We start from the raw sequence: 22,281 nt of genomic DNA, 5'->3' as shown, positions 1-22,281 counted from the left end.
TCTATCTGGAGACAGATATGAGAAAGCTCTCTCCCTGGAGCACATAGAGGTAATATTTCTTCCCATGTATGAAGATCAAAAATAATGGTAAGTAAGGGCCTATGTGCTGTCACTGGTGAAGACAACTTCCTAATGTCACTATGACTGTGTTTCTGGTTAACTTGGCACTTCATACAGCTTTTTGACATATTAGAAATGGACCCAAAACAAACCACTTCCAAAAGCAGCTGTTGAAGACAAAGAAATGAATGGGTAATTTCTTTTTTCAACCAGAAAATAATATTTGGCCATCTCTTATAATAATTGTATGCACCCACTGGCACATAGTGGGATTTTTTGTTTTGGTGGTTTTGATTTTTTTGTTGTTGTTGTTAAAATTGTGCCTGTATTCACAGAGAGAGGATTGTCTTTAACCTACTCAATAGGTGTAGGTACTCTAAGAGGTGAAAATCTTTCCTCTAATTCATATTTCTTGAGTCTGACATTGCTTCAGCTGTACAACACTGGCATCTGTACCTTGTCTTGACCTCACTGATTGCCCTGCCTGAGCATGAAGATGTTCTACTAACCAACAGCATAAACATTTTCAAGCCAACTTCAAGCTTCTGTCTATGAAATCAAACCAGCAAAAGAAACAGAAATCTTGCAGTCTCTTTCTCTATCTGAACTGTTAAAGTCTCCCTTGTTCTTATCACCCAGCTTCAAAGTGCTTCTGGAAATACAGAACACGAGTGCCTAGCCTTCACAGGATACTTTCAAGATGAAAGAATACAGTAAGAAGGAATAAAGATGTATTGACTTCATTTGTCCCAGAACTGTTCTAATGCAGCAAGAATAAGGTTTGTAAAGCCTGAAAAACAACCTCAGACGCTTTGCATGCCAGCCTTTAGATTTTGGTCTTCAAACTCAATTGTTTCAGCCTCCCCAGGGAGTACATGTGAGGTATTACCTAACTGTCCTCTATAAATGTGACATGCACTAACAACACCCCTTAGGAAGAGGACTCTATTTTCCATCTTCTTCATATCCCCTGCTGGGACATTTTCCCAGCTTTCCCAGTCCCTCCCATTTCAGAGGCTGAATATCCTAGATGAAGCAGTTCCTCTGCCTGGATTTCTTAATAGCTTAGAAGAACTAGTATTTCCCAGAATATAAAAGATTTCTTAGGCTTTGTCTAGCTGGCAGACTCTTGGCTTGGCTTGGCAGTTTGTTACAGGTGAATCTTTCAGAGGAGACTCCAAAACCCTGTGCTCCATCTGTTTTAGTATTCAATTTGCAATGGTGATGTGATAGCAGCTTTTGTGAGAGCTGAGGTATTCTTGGCCAAAATGCCCATCCTTCCATTATCTGCTGTAAGCCATATGGTTGCTGTCCTTCCTCACAAGGGAGGATCTTCTACAGCTGGTTTGAGTGATTTCCCAAGAAAATGAATTTATGCAGTAATATAATTGCATTGATATTCCATTAATATTGTAAAAGGCAGATACTGATCCCAAGGATTACTGTATTTCTATCTGCTTCCTGGCAGTTAGCAGGTACAGTAGGAAAGGGAGACCCAGATTAATGTCCCCACCGTGGAAAGGATGGGCAGTTATACAGTCTCTTTGACCAAGTGATCACCTTGCATGCAGTTTCAGAGTAGTAACTGACGTGTTTTGGCTGGTATGGCAAGGGCACTGGAAGGAGCTGGAATTATTGTGTGCATGAAGGAAGAGTTATGGGAAAAAGACATAATCATAATAGACCAGGCTTTGTAGTTCTGCTCTTCTACACTTGTTTGTTAGTAGCCTTATAGGAAAATTTTATCCATATATAAGTTCAAGGGACCACTCCACTACTGAAAGCCTTCTTTAGTGATCCAGTGGCACACACAGTAAGGTATGGCTTCCATTCTCTGATCTTCACTGGTGGTAACCAGGAAGTCATTTGGGGCCTCTTTAATATGTAAGCATACCTTCTCTTTAGGTAGGGAGACCAGCCAGCATACAAGAATTAATGACCCTGACCACAGCACATAAACACAGGAAGATCCTACAGACAGCAACCACCGTGGGACATCAAGGCCCGTTTCTCCCACTGTCAGTAGTTGCTTCCTGTAGTCCCTCAAATGGTTTGAAGATCCTTTCTTAGTTCTCAAGAATTCAGACAGAGAATTGCAAATATGCAATCAAAAGACAGCAAGGAAATGCAGAAAATGCAGGAGGGCTTGAAGGAAAATTAATTAAAAGTACATTGCAGAAGAACTTCTCAAATGAGATTGCAGCTTTGCTGTTAGCCCATCTGTGGTTAAAGTCCCTCTCAGTATGCTTTGGAGGTGGTAGTTCAGGAATGAAGGAAATTCTGACAAAAGGAACTTGACAGCAGAATAGCTGTGATTAATAGCAGCAAAGAGGATTATACCAAGAAGCTGGAAAGACAGTACTTGCCAAGTGGGAATGGAGTGGGCTTCTAGCCTGGCACAAATGAAATCCTAACCAGAGAAGGTGTAAGAAAAGGGGAAAAAGCGTTTTCTTTCTGAGATATTGAGCTATGGGTTGCTGGGAAAATGTATGAGATGTGCATGCAGACTTAAATTGCCTGAAGACAGTTGCTCAAGGAAACTTTGCTTCCCGGTGAAGTCTTGATGTAATTTTGTTTCTTTCACTTTGTGGGGGAAATCTGATTAATTAAATATTTTGTATTTGAAGTTTCAGAGAGGGGAAGGAGAAGTGGAAAATAAAGAACAATGGGAATAAGCACCAGTGCCCAATGCTGAAGTCTATAAGGTGGTACTGCTTGATATATAATCTTTAGTTAATCACAAAAATTAAGACTGTACTGTTGTGAGATGCTGGAAATGGTGAGAAGAATTCATTGCTGGCCCTTGTGATCAATTTATGCATCGAAGCATGAGTTTTGATTACTTCCTTTTGACTGAAGAATCATTTTGTCTCTTTGAAAATTGTAGCAGTATAAATATCACCTTCAATTTCCCCCAGATTTTCAGCATTTTAAAATTCTCTTTTTAAATTTGGGGGGAGCATGAAGAAATAGGATGGATCCATTTTTACTTCATCAACTTATCTTGATCTCAGCCAAAATCCTGATCTAGTGCCTGGTGAAAATTGATGGGACATTTTGATATTATGTTCTGTCTTCTCTCAAGCCATATAACCTACACTTTTAAAGTATCTTGCCAAATTAATCAGTTTGCACAGAATTTAACCTCAGCTACTTCAGAAAGCAATAGCCAAAACATTAGTGATTATCTTCATTTATTATAGAAGATGAGTGAGTTCCTAGAGGACTGGCAGAGGAAAACCATTGCACCTATACTTAAAGCAAGAGGGGGCAGTGGGGAAGAGTGAATTATAGACCCTTCATGCCAGCTTCAATATGTGGAAAGTTACTGCAACAAACAACCAATTTTTTAGCATCTAGGGTGGGGCTAAGGAATAGCCAACATGGATTTGTGAAGAACAAGGTAACAACATAAAAGCTGTATTTTCCTTTTGTTGGTGACCTAGCAGATGTGAGATGAAAAAAATGCTGTACTTCTTGACCTTCATAAAATGTTTCACACAGCTCCACAAATCATTGTCAAACAGACCATAGGGCAATATGGACCAGGTGAAATGAGAGTAAGTCAGACTGGAAAACAACTCAAAAAGTATTGTCACTAGCCCAGCATCATGGGAGTCAGCATCAAATGGTCCTGCAGGACTTTGCTTTGTGACCAGTACTATTCAATGCTTATGCTAACAGTTTGGATGATGCAGTACAGTTACAAAATATGAGGATGACATCAGGTTGGGAGACATTGTAAGCATTTGGGTAGGTGGGGTTAAATTTAAAAACTGTCTCAATAAATTGGAGAAATGGTAGGAAATCAGTACTAGAAAATTCAGTAAGAACAAGTGGAAAGCACAAGCCTTGGAATGGCAAAATCAAATGCCCAGGCATAGAGGTGAATAATGGCCTAGGAGTCAGCATCGTACAAAAGGCACTAACCACAAACTGATAGGAGGCAACATTTCGATGCATGGGTTGTTGCAAAGGGAGAAAATGCCACTGTGTGCTGTGTCAACAAGATGTTGGGCAAGTTGCTCATGTTGCACACGTGAAGCACTTTTACTGGCATTCTTGTGCTGACACAAAAAGGCAGTGCTTCACAGCTTACAGGAGATATGGACAGACTCCCAACCTGCTGCCAGGAAGACAGCAAGAAATATGAGCAGAGCTCTGAAAAAACAGAATTTGTGAAAAGGTTAAAAAAATTGTATTTGCTGAATCTGGAAAAACTAGATTTGCGGAAGGGCATAAAAGCAGGCTTCAAAAAAGTGTAATATGTACTAACAGGTATAATAGGAACAGTGGTGATGTACTTAGTTTCCAGGTACAAGTGAAGGTGCAATAAACCTAATTTGAAGCAAGAGAAATTCAGGTTACATGCAAATCGAACCTCCAAGGATATGATGGGTGAAATACTGGAACAGAAGACTGATAGAAACTATCAACTCTCTCATTTTTTTTTTTATTTTTAGCTTTTGAGAAAAGGCTAGAAAGTAATCTATTAGAAGTTGTTTAGGTGACCTCTGATCTTGTACCAGAAGCAAAAGACAGAAGGAATTTAGAAAACTCCTACATTTCTATAACCCTGAAATGCATATAAAATCACATCTTAAAATGTAAACCAAAAAGTTTGAGTGCTGATTATGTCTAGTTTTCCTGTCATTTCTTTGTGTCTTTTGACCTCTTCCCCTCCTCCTCTGTTAGGCTGAATCCACACGTGCTGGGAATTGCCTCTACTGTGCAAGTACTCAAATAAACCAATCAGTTTTAGTAAGTGGTAGAGAGAAACCTTATCATGCATGGATAGTATTTTTAAGCTTATGTGAACATGCCAGATGAACCCTAGAAATATCAGTGCTTCTCATGATAATCAAGAAAAAACATAAAGAAAAAACCTCATGCTTTTCTTGATCATCATAAGAAATTGGTCTTCCCAGGAAAGAGATGATCAGAAGTTGCTTGACTGTGATAGCCATACTGTAGGGCTATCTGGAAATAAAGCATTCACTCCAGCTGCACTTACCCCTCGTGGGTCCCCACTTCTATAACAGCAATAATTTCAGGACTGGTAAATCTGATCCAGAGCCTTGGATACTTAAATGGAGTTCTTTTGGATCATCCTTTCAAGCAGGAGCTTGTACCCTTGAATACAGCATAAGATTTCTGCAGTGCAAACTACTCTGTAATTTCCCTAACCACATTGAACTGTCACCTTACTTCATAAAATAACCATCAAACAATGTTCTATTGATTCAGAAGAGGCTTCTGTTTCTGCATGTGCTAATTGATAGTTTATTAAAATCTAAGTTAGCATACAAAAGTGTTAACTAGGCTAAACTCCCTGCAGCTTTGTAAAAGACCATTATTCCCCATTACCTTTCACATCCCTATATGAGAAAATAAAATACTACCTACCCACTTTTCTTATTGATTACCGCCTCAGAGTACAGGTTCACAGTCTATGCATCCAAGCAAAACTAATTAACTGACCCTTCCTCTTAAGTACAGCATATTTTCAACAAAACAAAGTGTGAACCCCAGTGAGTCCATCCTAGCTTGTTGTACGTCACAGGGCACAGTTAAGACACTCCTCTTTGCATTAGTCAGTTAAGATATAAAAGAGACCCTAGCTATTTCTGCCTTTTAAAAATTGATCAACACTTACTGTAAGAGTAGGAGTGTTGTTTTTCATGTCCTATAAACTCAGTTTTCTGTTTATCTAAATCCTCTTAAAGCTGGCATTGATTGCCTCACTTTTGGCCTATGCAGTCTTACAGCAATGCTTTACATTATTGCATTTGATCTTGGATTTACCATGTTTCAATGTGAAGCGAAGTGTTTTGATCTGCTTAAAACCAAATTTTTCCAAAAAAGCTTTTGGCCTAGTCTCTAGATTTGTACAGATTTGGCACAGGGCAAATCTTACTTGCTTTGCTAATTCGCACCTTCCAGTCAACTTCAGTAAGAATATTCAGGTGAACAGACCCATGAAGATGTGACCTGCAGTTCTGCAGAGGCACATAAATGACATAAAAGAGTTACAACACCTCACTATATGCTTTGTAGGTATAAATGCAGCTTTGGCCTTCAGATGGCAAAGTTAAATGCCTATATTATATAATCTGTGCTCATTAGCCTATTAACTGTCTCATTAGCAACAATGAATAACTGCAGGCACAAAATATGTCTGAAGAAACTAAAATTTTATTCAGATACGATTTGTATTACTGTGACATTCCTTGGGATGGAAGTGCAATATAAATTCATAGTATTACCTGTCAAAAATCTATCACCTCTTCTCCCGCCACTAGAATATCTTTACTTCAAGAAATATTTTCCCTGCCAATCACATGATAATAAGCAAAATGCAGCCTAAATGAAATTTTCTACTTTTTAACGTCAGAATGATCTCCACTTGCATAATATAAGTTGACTGGGTTTCCTAATATTTCACTCACATAAAATAAAATAGAATAATGTAATGTAATACGATATACTATAAAGTGATACAGTATAATGCAACATAATATGACACATTTGGAAAGCACGGCGTTCATTTTCCCTAGAAGAGATGACATGCTCATTAATATGAATCATTTGATAATACCAGGAAGGCCAAATGCAGCACACATGCGGCTGACATCCATAACTACTGGGACAGCTCTAAGGCAGGGAGGGTATGAGCCAACCTCAAGTCCACAGCTTGAGATGCACTGAAGAAATGAGCAGATTTGATTAAGTCAGTCAGTTGCTGCTAATTTCTAGTTCAGTATTGAAGGTAGAGGAATAAACCAGTGGACATGACTGACCGAGGAAGGCCCAGCAAACAGTTACATTTCCAAGAGGATTTAAACAGGGAAGTGGTATCTTGCAAAACTCATGTAGGGAAAGCATTGCAGGCTGCCGGGGTAACACGGCGATGCGGAGGGCTGGGCTGTCCCAGTTCTGCACAGAAGCAGCCTCAAGCACTGCTGGCCAGGGCTGGAACAAGGTCTTCCTCTTGCCCTGCAGTTTGCCCACTACACCCACTCTGCCTGCTCACATCTCCCACCTGCCCAGCTGGCAGAGATGGTACCCAGGACCCCAGCTCTGGGACCCCAGCTCTGGGATGCACCTGCAAGTGGCCGTGGGCAATCAGTGGGTGCCTGGGTTGCACCCTTCACTAGCCACTTTGAAACAGAGATGAAAGACCCTCTTGCGGCTGCTCTTGGCAGAAGCTGGCCAGCCTGAGGAGTCTATACACTTAAAATTCGGGCAGAGGAAAGCAGTCCTCTCCAGGAGCCGCCCTGAGGGCTGTGGGTCCCTACGTGCTCTGGCCTGGGGAGGTCTCACAGCCCCCCTGCAAAAATGCCACCCCACTTTGTGGGCAACATAGCTGGCTGGGAAGCTGGAAGGATAGCCCTGATGGAACGGCAAAATAATCACTGCTGCTCACGCTGTGTCAGGGGCAGGAGGAAAGAGGGAACTGCCCTGTGCACAGGAGCCAGACTGCTTCACTTGCGGAGGGTTTAAACAGGCACTCACCTGTCTCTGCAGCTTTTGTTAAAAAATGCAGGAGTTTTTCCTTTAATGATACCCCCCCCCTCCATTAATTTCAGAGGGTAGACTCCATAGTGGTAGTTCCTGTTCATTTTGCTATGAAGAAAAACTGAGTAAACTAGAAAAATGTGAACAGAGAATCAGAAAAAAATATGTCATGAACAATAACTCTTTTGATTTATTGTTTAACATTCATTCAGGATTTCAATAAAAGCTATAGTGTCTGTCCAACATTATTAATTAGCACAAGCTTCATTCACTGTAACTCTTCTTTCTCTTCAAAGAAACATATATGTTGTTATATATCCCCATTTTCTTTTCCCACAAGGCACATTTCAAAACAACATGTGCTGTTTCTGATGCAATACCATATCAATCTGATTATATTGTACATAATAAGATATGCCCTAAGACAGAGCATTGCACAGATATTTATTTAGAAGGACACCTTTGATGTTCTGTGAACTAAAGAAATTTAAAAATTCTACTGGAATAAAAGTGAAATTCTGTGTCACTGTAATCAATCTTGATCCATTGTAGAAGTCTGGGCTCTGCACAAGTGTCATTCTAATCTACTTCCAAATATAAGCTTCCAACTAGACAGTCAAGACACGCAGATTAGCTCTTTGAACAGGAATTTTCTGAAAGCACAAATAGAAAAGTATGTGCCTAATGCCTATTTTACAAATCAACTTTTCGATTAGAAGAGTTTTACAGCTTGTTTAAGAATAACACTTCCACGTCACCGTCACTTTCAAGTAATGCATGGGCTTAAATTTACAGCCTCCTTGAACAACTTTGAGGAGCAAATAATAGAATTATTCCCGAGCCTTTTATATGGATACCAATAACTGCAACAGACAGGTATCTAATATTTCTGAAGCACTATTTCAGACAGCTTGTCCACATCTTAGAGAACACAGCCTATTCATTTCTTACCAACACAAAAATACAATGCTTTCTAAATCTTTCCTCTTTTTTGCAAGCCTCTATATTCAGTGAGAAGCAATAAGAAAAATATACTTTATGCCACCAAGAAAAATAAATAGCATTACAACATACCTTTCACTACGTTTGCACTTCTCTGTTCTCCTGTCATTTGCTACAGCAGCTCACTTTACATATTGCCTTTCTCTTGTGCGCTTCTGGGCAGTATGTGCAACAGGCGCTTCAGCAGCTCTGTCCTGTTTTTAACACAACCCACTCTAAAGAAAAAGTGGCATTTGTATTATAGTATGTGGCAACTTTCACGAAAAAGAAGACATCATCCCAAACCAATCAGAACACTCTGTCTGACGATCTAGTTTCTCTCTCAACTGATGCACCGCTACGTGAATGGGACCAGTAATCCACGAGGTGAGGTATACAGATGCCATTCACTGGAAAGGATGCTGGGAGAACATAAGCTACATGAGTGGACGGTGGGAACAATAGCAATCATTTCATGTTGAGGTGGCTGGGAATTAATAATGCATGTGTTGGGGAAACAGTTGTCCCATTCTGGTGTGGAGGGGGCAGAAAGAGTGGGTGTGGGAGTTATCCTGATCAAGTTAGCATTTCTAATTAAAATCATTGTCTCCGTAGACTCAGACGATACCATATGATGGGAAAACAATTTGCCAGTATCCAAGCAAGAACTGGTTACTGTTATACGGACCCACAAAAAAAAGAGCTCAGATGCAAAAATAGTATTTTATGTAGGCAAGCAGGCAGGCAGACATTCACAAATGAAACCAAAGGACCAAGAGAAATGTCAGCAGGCTACATGTTCTTTTGATCTGGTATTGTTTAGATATGCCATATAAATGAACGCTTCATCTCAGCTGAACCACCCATTCAAATTATTGTTAATTAAGTAATAATCCCTGTGAAATGTGTCATTACCAACAGTTAAGAACTAGTTTATTATGTTTGCCCCAAGCTATTAATGCTCAAGCACAATGGCCACTAATTGCAATAAGGACTAATTTCCCTGGAATTACACATGCATTTTCTAACTATCCGGTGGCATAGTTTTGTCTTTAAACTTTGTTTTTTAACTAGAGCATTGGTCAGTCAGAAAAACTATTCTCTAATCATCCCATGCAGAAATTACCATTAACAAAAAGAAAGCTGATTTTTGTTAGCTTTGTACATTATTAAATTTGTGTTGCAGACAACAACAGCAGAGGTTATAATCCCTATAAACAATGCATCAGCTCCAAATCCAGCAAAGCTAGCAAAAGCATTTTCAATCAATGCAGTGAGCTTTGGATCAGTCCCGACAGTTTCTTTAAAAACAAGGCGGGGGTCTGTTGTTTTCTAAGCTTACATTATGGATCTTCTTCTGTAACATGTTATTAACGTAATGAGAAATCATTTCTGGGAAGTCAATGACCAAAGTTTGACATTTATTCCTGTCAGCTGTTTTCAGCGTAGACAAGTTAGTTGGCCATCAGAATTATTATTAACTATTGTTAAAGGGATAAATTGAGAAAATTAATCCAGAGGCAGGGGAAAAAAATCTACCTGGAATTTAAAAGTGATTTGCTCCACAAACACTTTTTCCTTCAGCTCAGGACCAGAGTATAAGGAAAAAGCCTTAAAGAATAGCTGCCATTGTCATTGCATTTTAAAAGCATCCACATGACAATTTAAAAAGAACTGCTATTTCAGCTGTTTCTTAAATAACCTCTTTCTTTCTCCATAATCATGTAATATATTTCTTTCACCTTTTGACTAGCACTTTGGTTTTTTTAATAAACTTACACACTCATTTTGCAGGAAATTATATTTTTAAATGCTTCTCAGAGGTGTTTTATCCTAACAGTTTCGTTTGGGTTGAATTAATGTTGAATCCTGATTTGCAGAAATACAGGGAGAGTAAGAGGAAAAAAAAGAGAAGCTTAGCTTGTATCCCAGCTCAAAAACACACTTATCTTCAATTCCTATTTCCAAATCAATCTTACAGTAACCTTTATCTGTAATAACAGAATTATTCCCATACTTCTAAAACACATACAGCAGCAGTGTGGTTATCTGCTTGACTAGATAGTCAAAAGAGTGTCCTCCCCCCCTCTTCACCAGGGCACAGTTTGTTTTCAAGCCTTCAATGCCAGTTCTCACTTGATAGTTTTTTATTCTTTTCTTATTTCTTTTTTAGGTCCTCATCTCTCTTTTTTTCCCCATTAAGATGCGAATGGGCTGGTACCTCAGCCAATATGTCCATACATGCCTGAATAGACTTGCAGAAAAGTGGGGGTCTCCTTTTGTCTGGGCCCGTATGGCTGTATGTCATTCCACGCGGATAGGCAAGGGCTCCTCTCTCTCTGTGGGAGATTTCCAATAATTGCCAGAACAAATTAAAGTAGGGCTTATCTGTTCCTCTCTCTTTTTAGCTTGAAAATGGAGGAACAAGACCAATTTTAACTGGTGACAATGCAGCGTAGAAATAGATTGGATACAGCTCGTGTGAAGTCATGTTGTAGACGGCAGTGGCAGGACACGGCTTTGAGGAGCGAGGTGATGTTGTGCTACATGGACTCGGCTGGTCCTTCTGATCTGACAAAGAATAAAAAATGAGTTGGGAGGTAAAGAGCAGTCCATCTAGCACCAGGCAGGGGTGAATAAAGGAGGATTTCTGATCACACTGGAGTGGACTGGGCAGCCCAGAAAAGCAGAGTGGACTGCAATGTGTAAAAAGGACAGACATGGCATATTTTGAGAAACTGAAATGAAGAGTATGATGAATTTGAGATATCCCACACATATACAGCATCTTTCCCCTCCTTTTCCCCCACCATGTACACCTTGTGCCTTAGTCTACAGGCAAGTATCACGAAGCACAGTCTTAACACTGGACAGAGCAATGGGGAGAGATCTGCCCTGTCTCTGCAGTGCATATTTGGAAGTCTGGGGCTGAAAAGAGTGTATTAAGAGATAATACAGTTATCAGACACATATTTTCTATAGCAAAGAGCTGTCATCTTCCTTTGCAGATGAGATAAAATAAGTTCAAAGTGCTTTCTCCAGGCAAAGACAGACTCAAAACCATGCAAAGGAAATGAATTCTTTGACAGTGTCTGACAGACAGAAATGTGAACCACCAGATTTGAAAGGGACCCTTAATTCTTGGGGCTGCTGAATGCCAATGAGAAATATTAGGATCTTCTCTTGACCAATATGATTACTGCTACCACAAGAATATATCAAACACCTTTCAACATACTGTTGTCAGTTAAGCTTTAAAAATCCATCATTCACTGTAAACTATCTTCTCAACTACCACTCTGCCTCAGTCAGGGTATTCCAGCCCCACAGTCAGTGAGAAACTAATAGCGAAAAACAGTCCAGCAGTACTTAGTGCTGTCAGCTTTCCTTCTTTTTTTTCTCTTAAGCTCTTATGCTCCTGCTCCATGCCAGAAAACCAAGCAGGAATTTGTGATACAGCCATTAGTGAAGACCACAGCACGTAACTTCAGGTTACTGGAACTGGATGCAACATCTATTGTTAAGGTCACCCTCACATCCTATCACAGATACCAGAGAGATCACCAAGCTCCCTCTCTGCTCCCCCTCATGAGGAAGTTATAGACAGCAATGAGGTCACCCCCCAGTCTTCTTTAAGCTGAACAAACCTAGTATGCTCAGCCACTCCTTGTAGGTCATGCCTTCTAGTCCTTAAACCACCTTTGTTGCTCTCCTTTGGACACATTCTAATATTTCTACATCCTTATATTGTGCAGCCCCAAACTGCACACTGCCCTGAAGGTGAGGCCACACCGATGTCGAGTTGTAGAATGATTGGTGTAGAACTTGGGACAAATGTTTGCCTACCACAATAAAGTACTAGGACCTTGCTTTTGACTTTTATACAAGATGAGTTCATTTCACATCACACACAAAAAGCAAAAACATAGTAAAAGGTGAAAACATCACGGAAAAAACCAGACGGATTGACAAAAGTAAAATGCAAAGTCACATCTTCTATTTGTCATATCAATCCTGAGGGTGCCCCTTTGACCTTAATAACTTCTGTAACATATGAATCTTAAATAAGCAATTGCGTTTCTTAAACAGCCCATAACTAAAATAATTACCTAAAGAGATGGTATAATTTTAGATCATTTTTAAATGTCTCTGGAGGAAGCTATGCAAAATTCATAACAGGCTCATTTTCCATTAGGTACTCAAGAAAAAAAATTAGTGAAGTGCAAGTTTTACAGTGTGATCTTCGGTTCTAAAACTTGTGAACAGTCAGCAAAACTGGAATGGCAAATCCATTTTGAATTGACTTTTTTATAGTCATAAGCCTGCGAATTCAAGTTTTTCAGAAGCATGCACTTCAGAGATGCAGTATTTTAGTCCCATACATTCTCATTACTAGCTATTCTTTTTGGTTGGGTCAGATTTGGGCTCGTTACCATCCAATGGACAAATGCTCACATTCAAAAGGGTGTTTTGAGAACCCAGACAGAACTCAGCTTCTCTGTTTCTGACTTGAAAACACGGCGAATTTAATAAAACCTACATTCCTGCAAAGAAAAATACAACCAATTTCAGTCATTATTTATAGTCTAGAAACCTTCCTTACTTAGGAGTCAGTAAAGGGGATTCCATGTCTGTAAAATGGGATAGGCTGTCATCGGCCTTAATTAGCACCATGCTGGAGAATTCTGGATACAGAATAAAACCGTCCTTTCTTTTTATAAATAGACAAATGCAAAAATAGAAAATTAACTGTTGCAAAAATATAAAGACAGAAGAATAATCGCACATCAGGGTGAAGTTATGGATGACCCCTGAAGGAATTGCCAACACACAGCAAAGAAGAGGCCACATTCACGGGAGGAATTAGCACCCGTCTGCTTGCCTCCTGGTGACCCCTCTTCAGAGCCTTGGCAAGAAAGAACTGTCTGTGCTCAGTGTGGCACGGAATCTGCCTGGTCTGTACTTTAAACAGCAACAAAACCAACTGCTCAAGAGGTGCAGGGTGCTTTGCCCACCAGCCACGTGGCTGGGACAGAGAACAAAGCTTTCCCAAACCAGTCACATCAGAATTTATGTCTGTTAGTCCTTTATTGCCTCGCTGTGGCTTTCATTAAGGACTTCAAAAGCTTTGCTGCACTCATAGGGAGTGCAGCAGTAGCCAAAAGCAGGTTTGGAGGTAGGCAGTCCCACTGGAGGTCTCCCTGGCGAGGGGCTTTCCTCCATCCTGACAGTCCTGGGAGGAGGTGCAGGGTGCCCCTGCCACCAGGCAGCATTGCCAGCCATGTCAGAGGAGATCGGGGCAAAGGGGCCCTCATCTGTTTCCTCTTTCCCCTTGTTACTGATGTCCCAGATCATTTCTTGTACAGTATCTCCCTTCAAAAATTGGAGGCAATGGCGAATGCACAGGTAAAGGGGCTTCCATCTGAACTGGGGCAGGGGATCCTGACTGGATGTAAACCCCAACCTTCAGTGCAAGACCAGGTGGTGCCTAAGGGTGGGAGCTCTCCTGCTCTCACGACTGTGCTATTTCTCTCAGTCATCTGCTCCATGCAACTACTTAATTTATCGGCACGTTGGGCTGGCCTTGGTTGCAAATGAATCCAAAACCTCCTTCCCCTCTGCACTCTAATAATTTTTGAACATCATGCCGAAGAGGCTTGGTTTTCCCTTGATAGGACAACCTAATTCCCTCTCTCGCCTGTTGAGGACTGCCTGTTTTGCTGTTTGATGTACTGAGACAGAAATGACACCTGGCTGGTACCGACAGCCTTTGGGGCTGCTAGCCTCATGCTCTGAACACAGAGCTCTCCGAGGGCCACTGCACCAACTCAGGTTTTCACTCCATACACTCATCACGTTTTTTTCCTCATTCAGCAAACCTGCAGTGCCCAGATAGAAACAGACCCCTTCCTAGATGCATCCTGCAGTAGCTTTTAAGCACTCATGTCATTCTGCATTATGATTCCCACGGCTTTTAAAAGCTAGGGAAGGGCTGGGAAATGTTGTGAGTAGGAAATCCCTGAGGAACACCCACTTGCCACAGATACTTCTTGCTAATTCTGCAGATGGCGTGTTCTTTCTTTTGAACAGGACATTAAAATAAGCTCTTGCTTACGTGAGGCTATTAAAAGATGCAGTAGTCCTTTCAACAAGGGCAGTGGTGAAGTCTTCTGTGTTCTTTCCAAATTCCAATTCAGTTAATTACATGTGTAATGCACTGTGCAAAGCTTCATCACTAGATGCTTGATTCCTGCTAATATCTTCTGGCTGACTGAGTTCCCTCTGTTGTTTCATCTGTGTGTAGCTGTCATCTTCATTCCCCACCCTGGACTATCTGAGAGTGTACATCCTCTTTCACTGTTGTTCTGTTTTATTCTAGATGTGATCTGGGGAACAATGAAATGATTCTTGAATACATAAAATCCATAAAGATGAAAGGTGTTATAACTGTATGTTAATTATTCATCACGACTAGTATTACACACACTAATGTTTTCCTCAAATTACAGTGTACCCTACTGAGCCATAAACATGTTAAAGAGCTGTAGTTTTTCATATAAATTTGGCACAGAATTCAAATGAATTTCACCAAAGAGGTAGGATCAAGATCAGATTTTGTGAATATAAAATCCCTTCCTCACCTAGGGACGAGTTTAGAGAAAGAAGCAACAAAGAGTTCAAAAATATGCATTGTTGATAGCTTATAGTGCACCATGAAGCCTTTGCATCAGATAAAGCACAGTTCAAAGCCAGCCACTAAAGCATATCACCATATGCACAGCAAGGATACTGAGATCTCTACTGAGCACAGAACTGCTGAACACTGGCTCCACAATTACCCTGTAGGCTGTCCAGCCTGATTAACTACTGACGTCAACAAAAATAGTGACTGGAAATTCCTGCAGCTAAGTACATTTTTGTCCTATAAAGCTGTTTTGGGTCTAAATACAAAGATCTCTGCACAACTGTGTGAAACAATCAGCTACCAGCAGTAACACTTAATGGCTCTGTTCAATGTAAACTGTGCACTTAGGAGTGATCACCATATAATTATAAAAAAATGCATTAAGAAATAAAGCTTTAAAGAAAAAAAAAAGTACTCAAAATCAGATAGTAAGTTGAAATGATGATGTGAATCTCAAGTAAATTCAATATAAACTGCAGACACTTTAAATAGGGGTAGCAATAAAAAGGCACTGGCATTAGGTTGTTATGAATGTGTTGGTGAACATTCTGCTGTTGTGTTGTTTTGTCTAGTTCTACCAACAGACACTATTAAAAGGAAATAGGATTAAGTTGTAAAAAGGAATCTTCTGCAGTGGTAATCACAACAGACTAAATGACCGCCTGTTCCCCATTTCAAATGGAAGGCAGTTAGGAGCTTTCCACTCAATAAAGGGGTATTAGTGCTGGAATTTTCTTTCCTGGCAAGCCTGACAAAGCCCAAGGTTGAAGTGAAACAACGGACTGCACGCTGCGAGCAGTGAGGTGGGAGAGGGTGCTGGATGCGATCCTGTTGCTAGATGGAAATGTGCGTGTGTGTATATGCAAGTGTATGCTTCTGCACCTAGATGTACATGGATATACATTTTCAGCCACCCTAACCTGCGTCAAAGAGGAAACGGCGTTTCCCAAACACGCGTGGCAGAAAAGGCAGAGCGGGAAGCTGCTGCTGGCAGCAGCGAAGCCTTACCTGTAGTATCCTGTGTAAATCCAGCATTTACATTGCTGGCCTTTTCATTAACAGTGACTGGAAAACACGGTGATCACTGCAAGCAGGAGACGAGTGTGGTAAGTTCAAAGCCATTTTATGTTTTGGATGTGGCACTGCACTAACATGAAGAAAATCAGAGGAGTTCATGCTCAATTATTTAGATTTGTCTCATCTGTTCAGACTGAAGAACTATGCAGGGTCACAGAGCTGTTATCTCATGTCTTTTATGTCAACAGATGACAGGATTTTTGTTACACAGGAAAATTGTAGATATGTACATCTTCTGGGGTTTGATGACTACACAGCCTGCCTGCACTCTCCAGCAGTACATGAAATATGCAGCCCATGTCAGCTTCTCAAAAGGCACGTCTCTGGCACTTCTTGTGAGCTCCAGTCTCATCAGGAGATAAGACGCTATACATCATTAAATCAGCACCAATCAGGCACCTATTACTGGTGCAGGAGAAAGGCCCATTCAACAAGCGTTTCCAGAAAGGAATAATCACTAATAATGGCACTGCACTAATTCTATGTTATCTATTGAAACATAGGCTACAGTACAAAAAACATCTCCAATGCTATTGAAACTTGAGCACAAGCACTAGAAAAAAGTACCAAAAGCTGTTTGTAATTAGGTATTTGGATTAACAATTGTGCACTTATTTAAGGGTCCTCAGCACCTGCAGGTCCCAGATGAAGCATCCAGAGACACATTCACTGACCACATTCAGGCTGTGACCAGTTTAGGATGGTACACTAGTAGACAACTTGGCTGTAAAAAAGTTAGCATGCATCTTAGGGCATTTTACTCTCCAGCTGATGTTACTGGGAAACATGATTTTCCCATAGTATAACAGCCATTTGCAGGACTAATTTTCAGTTGAAACACTTTCCTCTAGGCTTCCAATTATAAATGAAATCTTTAAGGTTGGGGTTTTTTTATGTCTTTTTTTTTTCCTTTACTGTTGGCTATTGGAGAGGTGGGCAGGATAAACAGAGGCCAAGAATAAGGAAAGGTTAAAGAATAGCAGGTTTCTTAGACTGTCTTGTACACACTAGACACAGCCTACTCTGGTCTGTGCAAGCACAGGCGCTGCTCTGAAAAGTGAGCTATATGGAAAATTTCTCTTTTTGACCAAGGAAAGAAGGAAGCCCTGGGGCTGCTTCCACCCTGCCTACCATCTCACTAAGGTGGACTCTTGCATCTTTCTTGAATTCTCACTCCAAACAAGATTAGTTTTTTGTGCAGCTTTTTTTGCACCTTCCCCTGGACTCCCAAACCTTCAGCACCTCTTCAGTGCCGACATAAATGTTCCTTTCTTTTGCCTTTTGTGAGTATGAGTTCGCTTGACTTACAGTGTCACTGATGTCTGACTATAAGGCTGGCATGTAATGTTTGCTGGCATCCATTGTACCCAGATACAACCTCCCTAGGCTCTGCAGATGTTCAAAGGGTTCAGGGATGCCCAGGACTTACTCAGCCAGCAGGACAGCAGCTCTGATAGACAGCATCTGTGCAGCCTGCCATTTTTTGCAGCCTCAAAATACAGCCGCATATCACATCGCTGGGAGTAATACCACTTGTATCATCAGCCTGGAGAATAAAGGATTTTTAGCTGGATTTCCCAAAGAAATGGGTGTACAGTAGTTTCTTTCTGCCTGTCAGTCCTCACCGAATAAAATTGGAATCCATTTAGCCAATTTCAACCCTATTTGACAGAGAAGATGTTATAGTGTATAAGGAAGAGGATTATGTGTGATATACCCAAGGGACCTATTTTTCACAGGAATTTTGTATATCCATGCATTTGGATTGAGAGCAAGCTCTTCAAGAATATCTCCTTCTTTAATGTGCCACATATATGCTGCTTGCATGGTTGTGTAATGGATGTCATCTTTTTAATGTGTATTTACAGACAGTTTAAAATATGCACTGGGATCTTAATTTGGAATGAGAATGATAGTATGCAATTAAACTCTGAAATGAAATATAGCAAGAACATTGTAGGTTGTAATTGCAATTATTACCAGTAAAAAGATGACGTGCCTGAGATATGGTCTGTCTATCATTTGGTGAGTGAAAATTCTTCAGGGAAAGAACTGCTATTTGTTATGAGGTTGTACACTGCCAGTCACGGCGGTCACCTTGAGCCTCTCTACTAACATGATAAAGATGTGTTGAGTTGAGTTCAGTTGAGTTAAGGGAAGATAAAACCAGGCAGTATCACAGGTGACCATGAGTGACACTAGAGTACTTCTCCTAGTTTTAGAAGATGGCACCAACACTGCATCTTCAGCAATCCCTGTGTGGTAAAAGTTAGTGACCTTTTAATGGTGACAGTTATATGAAGTGGTTTGAATAACTACCCATGAAAAGATCCTTTTATATATTTTTAGAGACATCCTGCAATGAGATGCTCTTTTGTGGCATTTTCATTTCCATTCTAAACCATATTAATGATTCACTGAGTTGGACAATCGGATGGGGAAAAAAACCCCAAAACAATTTGCTGCTTTCAGTGCTATTGCCTGGAGGCTCTGCCTCACAAACGGCCAAGAATGCTCTGCAGCCCTGATGGCTGAGAGCTCCTCAGATAGGGCAGGGAATTTGGGGTGCTCCACCTCTCACAGAAATGTCTCACTCCACTGCAACCATTCCCAGACAGATGATGGGGAAAGATCATCTGAAACAGCTGCAAACAGCAGTAAACAAGCTGCAAACAAGCCTACTTAGGGAAATTCTCATTTGGTATTGCTGGCTTTATCACCTGCATCTACAAGTTTGCAAATAACTGGTTTTTTTTCAAATTCAGCATAGAGCACACTGCAACAGAAAAACAAAATGAGGGAGGAGGGAGGACATGAAAAGTGGAGAAAAGGAGACTGTAACAAGTAAAAGGAGAGACCTTCAAGCTATAAAGCAGTTCAAAGCATCAGTTTTGCGTTTTGTTTTTTTTTTTTTTTGTTACAGCTGTTTTCTTTTTTTCTCAGAGATGTTCAAGGAAATATCTACAGAGTAAGAAATATCCTGCCCATATAGGAGAGGAATATGAACTTAATTATATCTGTGTGCTTCTGCAGGAAATCACTGAGATGATGGACCCACTTGTATTAATTCCATCAAATTCTTCTGCATTATTGTCATCCTGCAGGAAAGTTAAGCCTACATAGATCTAAACCTCCTCCACTCAAAGTCTGACCCAAATCAGTATTTCTTTTCTGTTTTGCATTTTCAGCATGATAGACAGAAAAGAAAATATGTTTAGAGAATGGAAGCAGGCTTCACAATGCCCACACAGACCTGCACAGGATATGAAATACAATTTAAAAGCATTTTATACCACATTCTTTTAGCCTGTTGGTGAAGTTTAAAACAGCAGTGCTGGCAACTGATAACAAATACCAGCATTCAACTTTTCAGGGAAAAGTAACTTCAGATCATTGTGAAGCTGAGGCTGAAACTCAGTTTTTTGAGATTTAGAGGTGGCATCCTCGGAAGACTGAAGGAGTCTCAAGGAACCTTAGTTTTTCTCTGCAGTTTGTTCGTGGCTACACATTATCAGACAATTCTCTAACCTTTGTTGCAGGTGGAGACGGTTCCACGGCTTTGAGGATCCTTACATAAAGCAGTGTAGGGCACCAAAAAAATAAACCTAAGTAGCAATTGGATGATCATAGCTTTCCTGAGAGTTGAAATACCTAGTTAAAAAAACACCCCGAGTGACAACAGTACTTCAACATCAACTTCCCTAATATTTCAATTGGCTCATTCTTGTGAGAAACAAAGAGGTGCGGTAGAAGGAGGAAAGGCAGACTTTTTCCAAGGTCTAAGCAGGTGTTGCAGAGAACAGGAGAAGCACAGAGCCCAAGACCTCATAAAGAAATGAACACCATGAGGTTCTTTCCTGATGTTTTTTGCCCACAGTCAATATTTTCACAAATCCACTTCACCTGATGCCTTCTGTCTTTAATTAAGATGTTGGCAGGTATGGTTTGTTTGAATTTATGCCAGAGGTTTTATTCTAATTTCCTCCTTTTATGATACACTCATCTGGAGGAGCAGGAAAAATGATTCACCAGTTCTTGTGAAGGGGCCTCACATCCTCCCATAGTTGTGTTGGAAATCCCTGTGAATCTGGGCAGAAGAGAAACATCGCTCAGACACGTGACCTCTAAAATAATCAGTGCTCGCTGTCTGCCACACACTCTGATCCCCTGGCTTGCAATGAGGGTGGCAGTGAAGTCAACGACCAGTCCTGGGGAAGTCTGTGCTGCGAAAGCTGGAGGAGATCACTTTGGAAGATGTGAGGCAAGAGAACAGAACCGGTCTATAAGTCATAGGCCATATTCATCAGAAAATCAGGAGTGGAAAAAAAACCCATCAGTCTAGACTGTTCCTAACACAGCTACTCAACCAGGACCAAATTTGCCATTGACGCATATTAAAAAAATACTTTATGAATAGCTCACAGAGTAAGGTAGCCCTCAGCTTGAATACATGTATTGCGAACTAGCCACAAGCAGGGAAAAGGGCTGCTTGAACAATATCCAGTGAATATGCTACTCAGCTGATCTGTGTGCTGGTGGTTTAAAAAAAATCAACAAAACCTCCCCCTCTCTTCCCGCTATTCAGCTTGCTCTGGTCGCCAGAAGTGGTACAATACGTCCCTGCTGTTGTAAGCAACGAGCATCCCAACCCACACTGGTCATACACCTGGGGCACAGCATGTCCTGTATCCGTGGGCTCCCAGTGTCCGTGTACTCCCTTTCAATGCTTTCCATACCTGCTATTGATGCAAAGGACTTGGAGGAGATGCCCCTCTCCTTCACCCACCTCTGCATCCTACATGACCTGCTCACCGCTGCCCCTTTGACCAGATCACAAAGTCTCTCAGGATTTTTCTTTCACGTTCTGACTGCTGCAGCATTTTTCTGCCCTCCTCTCCTTTGCTCCAGCTCTATAAGCCATTTGTTAGCAGCCTGTTTATCTTTGCAAGCTAAATGGAAGATGCTGTTGGTTTGTTCAGCTGTGGATGGGCAGAAAGAGCCAGCCACAGCCTGACAGCACCGACATTGTGCACAGAACCGGTCCATGGTCTCGCCACCCCCAAACAGTCCCAGGACTGAAATAACTGCCTTTATCAGGATCTGTGAGCGTTTGGCTTTAATGAAGTTCATCAAAGATACATTGGGGCTCAGTTTGTGTTGTAGTTGCTAAGGTAAGAAGGTAAAGCATCACTCCATTCTGTGTTAAAATGAGGATTCAGCATGAAGTGCATCATTAGGGGCTGCAAGGACACAAAATGCAATTGAAATAAACCTAACAGCATATTGCAAAGAATCAGTAGCTTTATTTGCTGTTTAATGATGATGATACTGTTTTCATTTCATTATGTAGGAGTCACAACCAGCTTTGTGTTGGCTAAATTGTATTCCTTAGCAAGTAAACTGAGGCATTCAATTTACGGCAGCAACACCTGTTCAAGAAAGCTTACTTAAGACTATCATAAACTGGTCCTGAACAACTAAATGCATTTGCTTCCAATATAGCACACTAGATTATTAAGACATGACATTCTGTTTGGTTTGGGGTTTTTTTTAAGTTAATAAGGAGATAATAAAGATTTCTTTTGACTGACAGGACAGAAAACCCACACAGCCTGTAGCAATGCATCTTGTGATCTGTGCTCCACAATGACCTGTTTCAGTTTTCAGATGTTGAGGATTACACAGGAAACCCTAGATCTCTCTGTGACTCCGGCTTTTGGCAATGGTTGGACACACTGTATTTGTTGCCTTTCCTTTTCATGGCCTCTCTACCAAAAATACCATGTAAAAGAAGCAGAAAGGGGAACAGAAGCGGGTGAGAAAAGAACTCAAAGAGGCCAGCTGAGGAAGGAATGATTGTCACAAGACTGAAGTCATTGGAGGTGTTTTTTTTAAGAAAAGTAGTGATGAGGAACGCTTCACTCGTTAATTTTTTTCTGAAGTCTTACAGAGTGGTTCTG

At 40.8% G+C, this 22,281-nt stretch overlaps 1 protein-coding gene across 2 annotated transcripts in view; it reads right to left on the bottom strand.

Moving 5' to 3' along the window:
- Nucleotides 1-22,281, bottom strand: part of CDH20 (cadherin 20) — a 117,685-nt gene that overhangs the window by 44,820 nt on the left and 50,584 nt on the right. The window contains exon 1 of one of the 2 annotated variants that reach the window (XM_037380740.1): nt 8,653-8,869. The exons of the other annotated variant lie outside the window; for it this stretch is intronic. The gene's annotated coding sequence lies outside the window, so the exon portion shown is untranslated. Of the gene's footprint in view, nt 1-8,652; nt 8,870-22,281 lie in introns of those variants that run through there. 2 annotated transcript variants of the gene reach the window in all.

The sequence above is a fragment of the Falco rusticolus genome, chromosome 3 (assembly GCF_015220075.1).
Source record: "Falco rusticolus isolate bFalRus1 chromosome 3, bFalRus1.pri, whole genome shotgun sequence".
In the NCBI taxonomy this organism is placed as follows: domain Eukaryota; kingdom Metazoa; phylum Chordata; class Aves; order Falconiformes; family Falconidae; genus Falco; species Falco rusticolus.
Note: the sequence above shows the minus strand (reverse complement) of the source record. Positions and strands in the feature narration are given on the sequence as shown.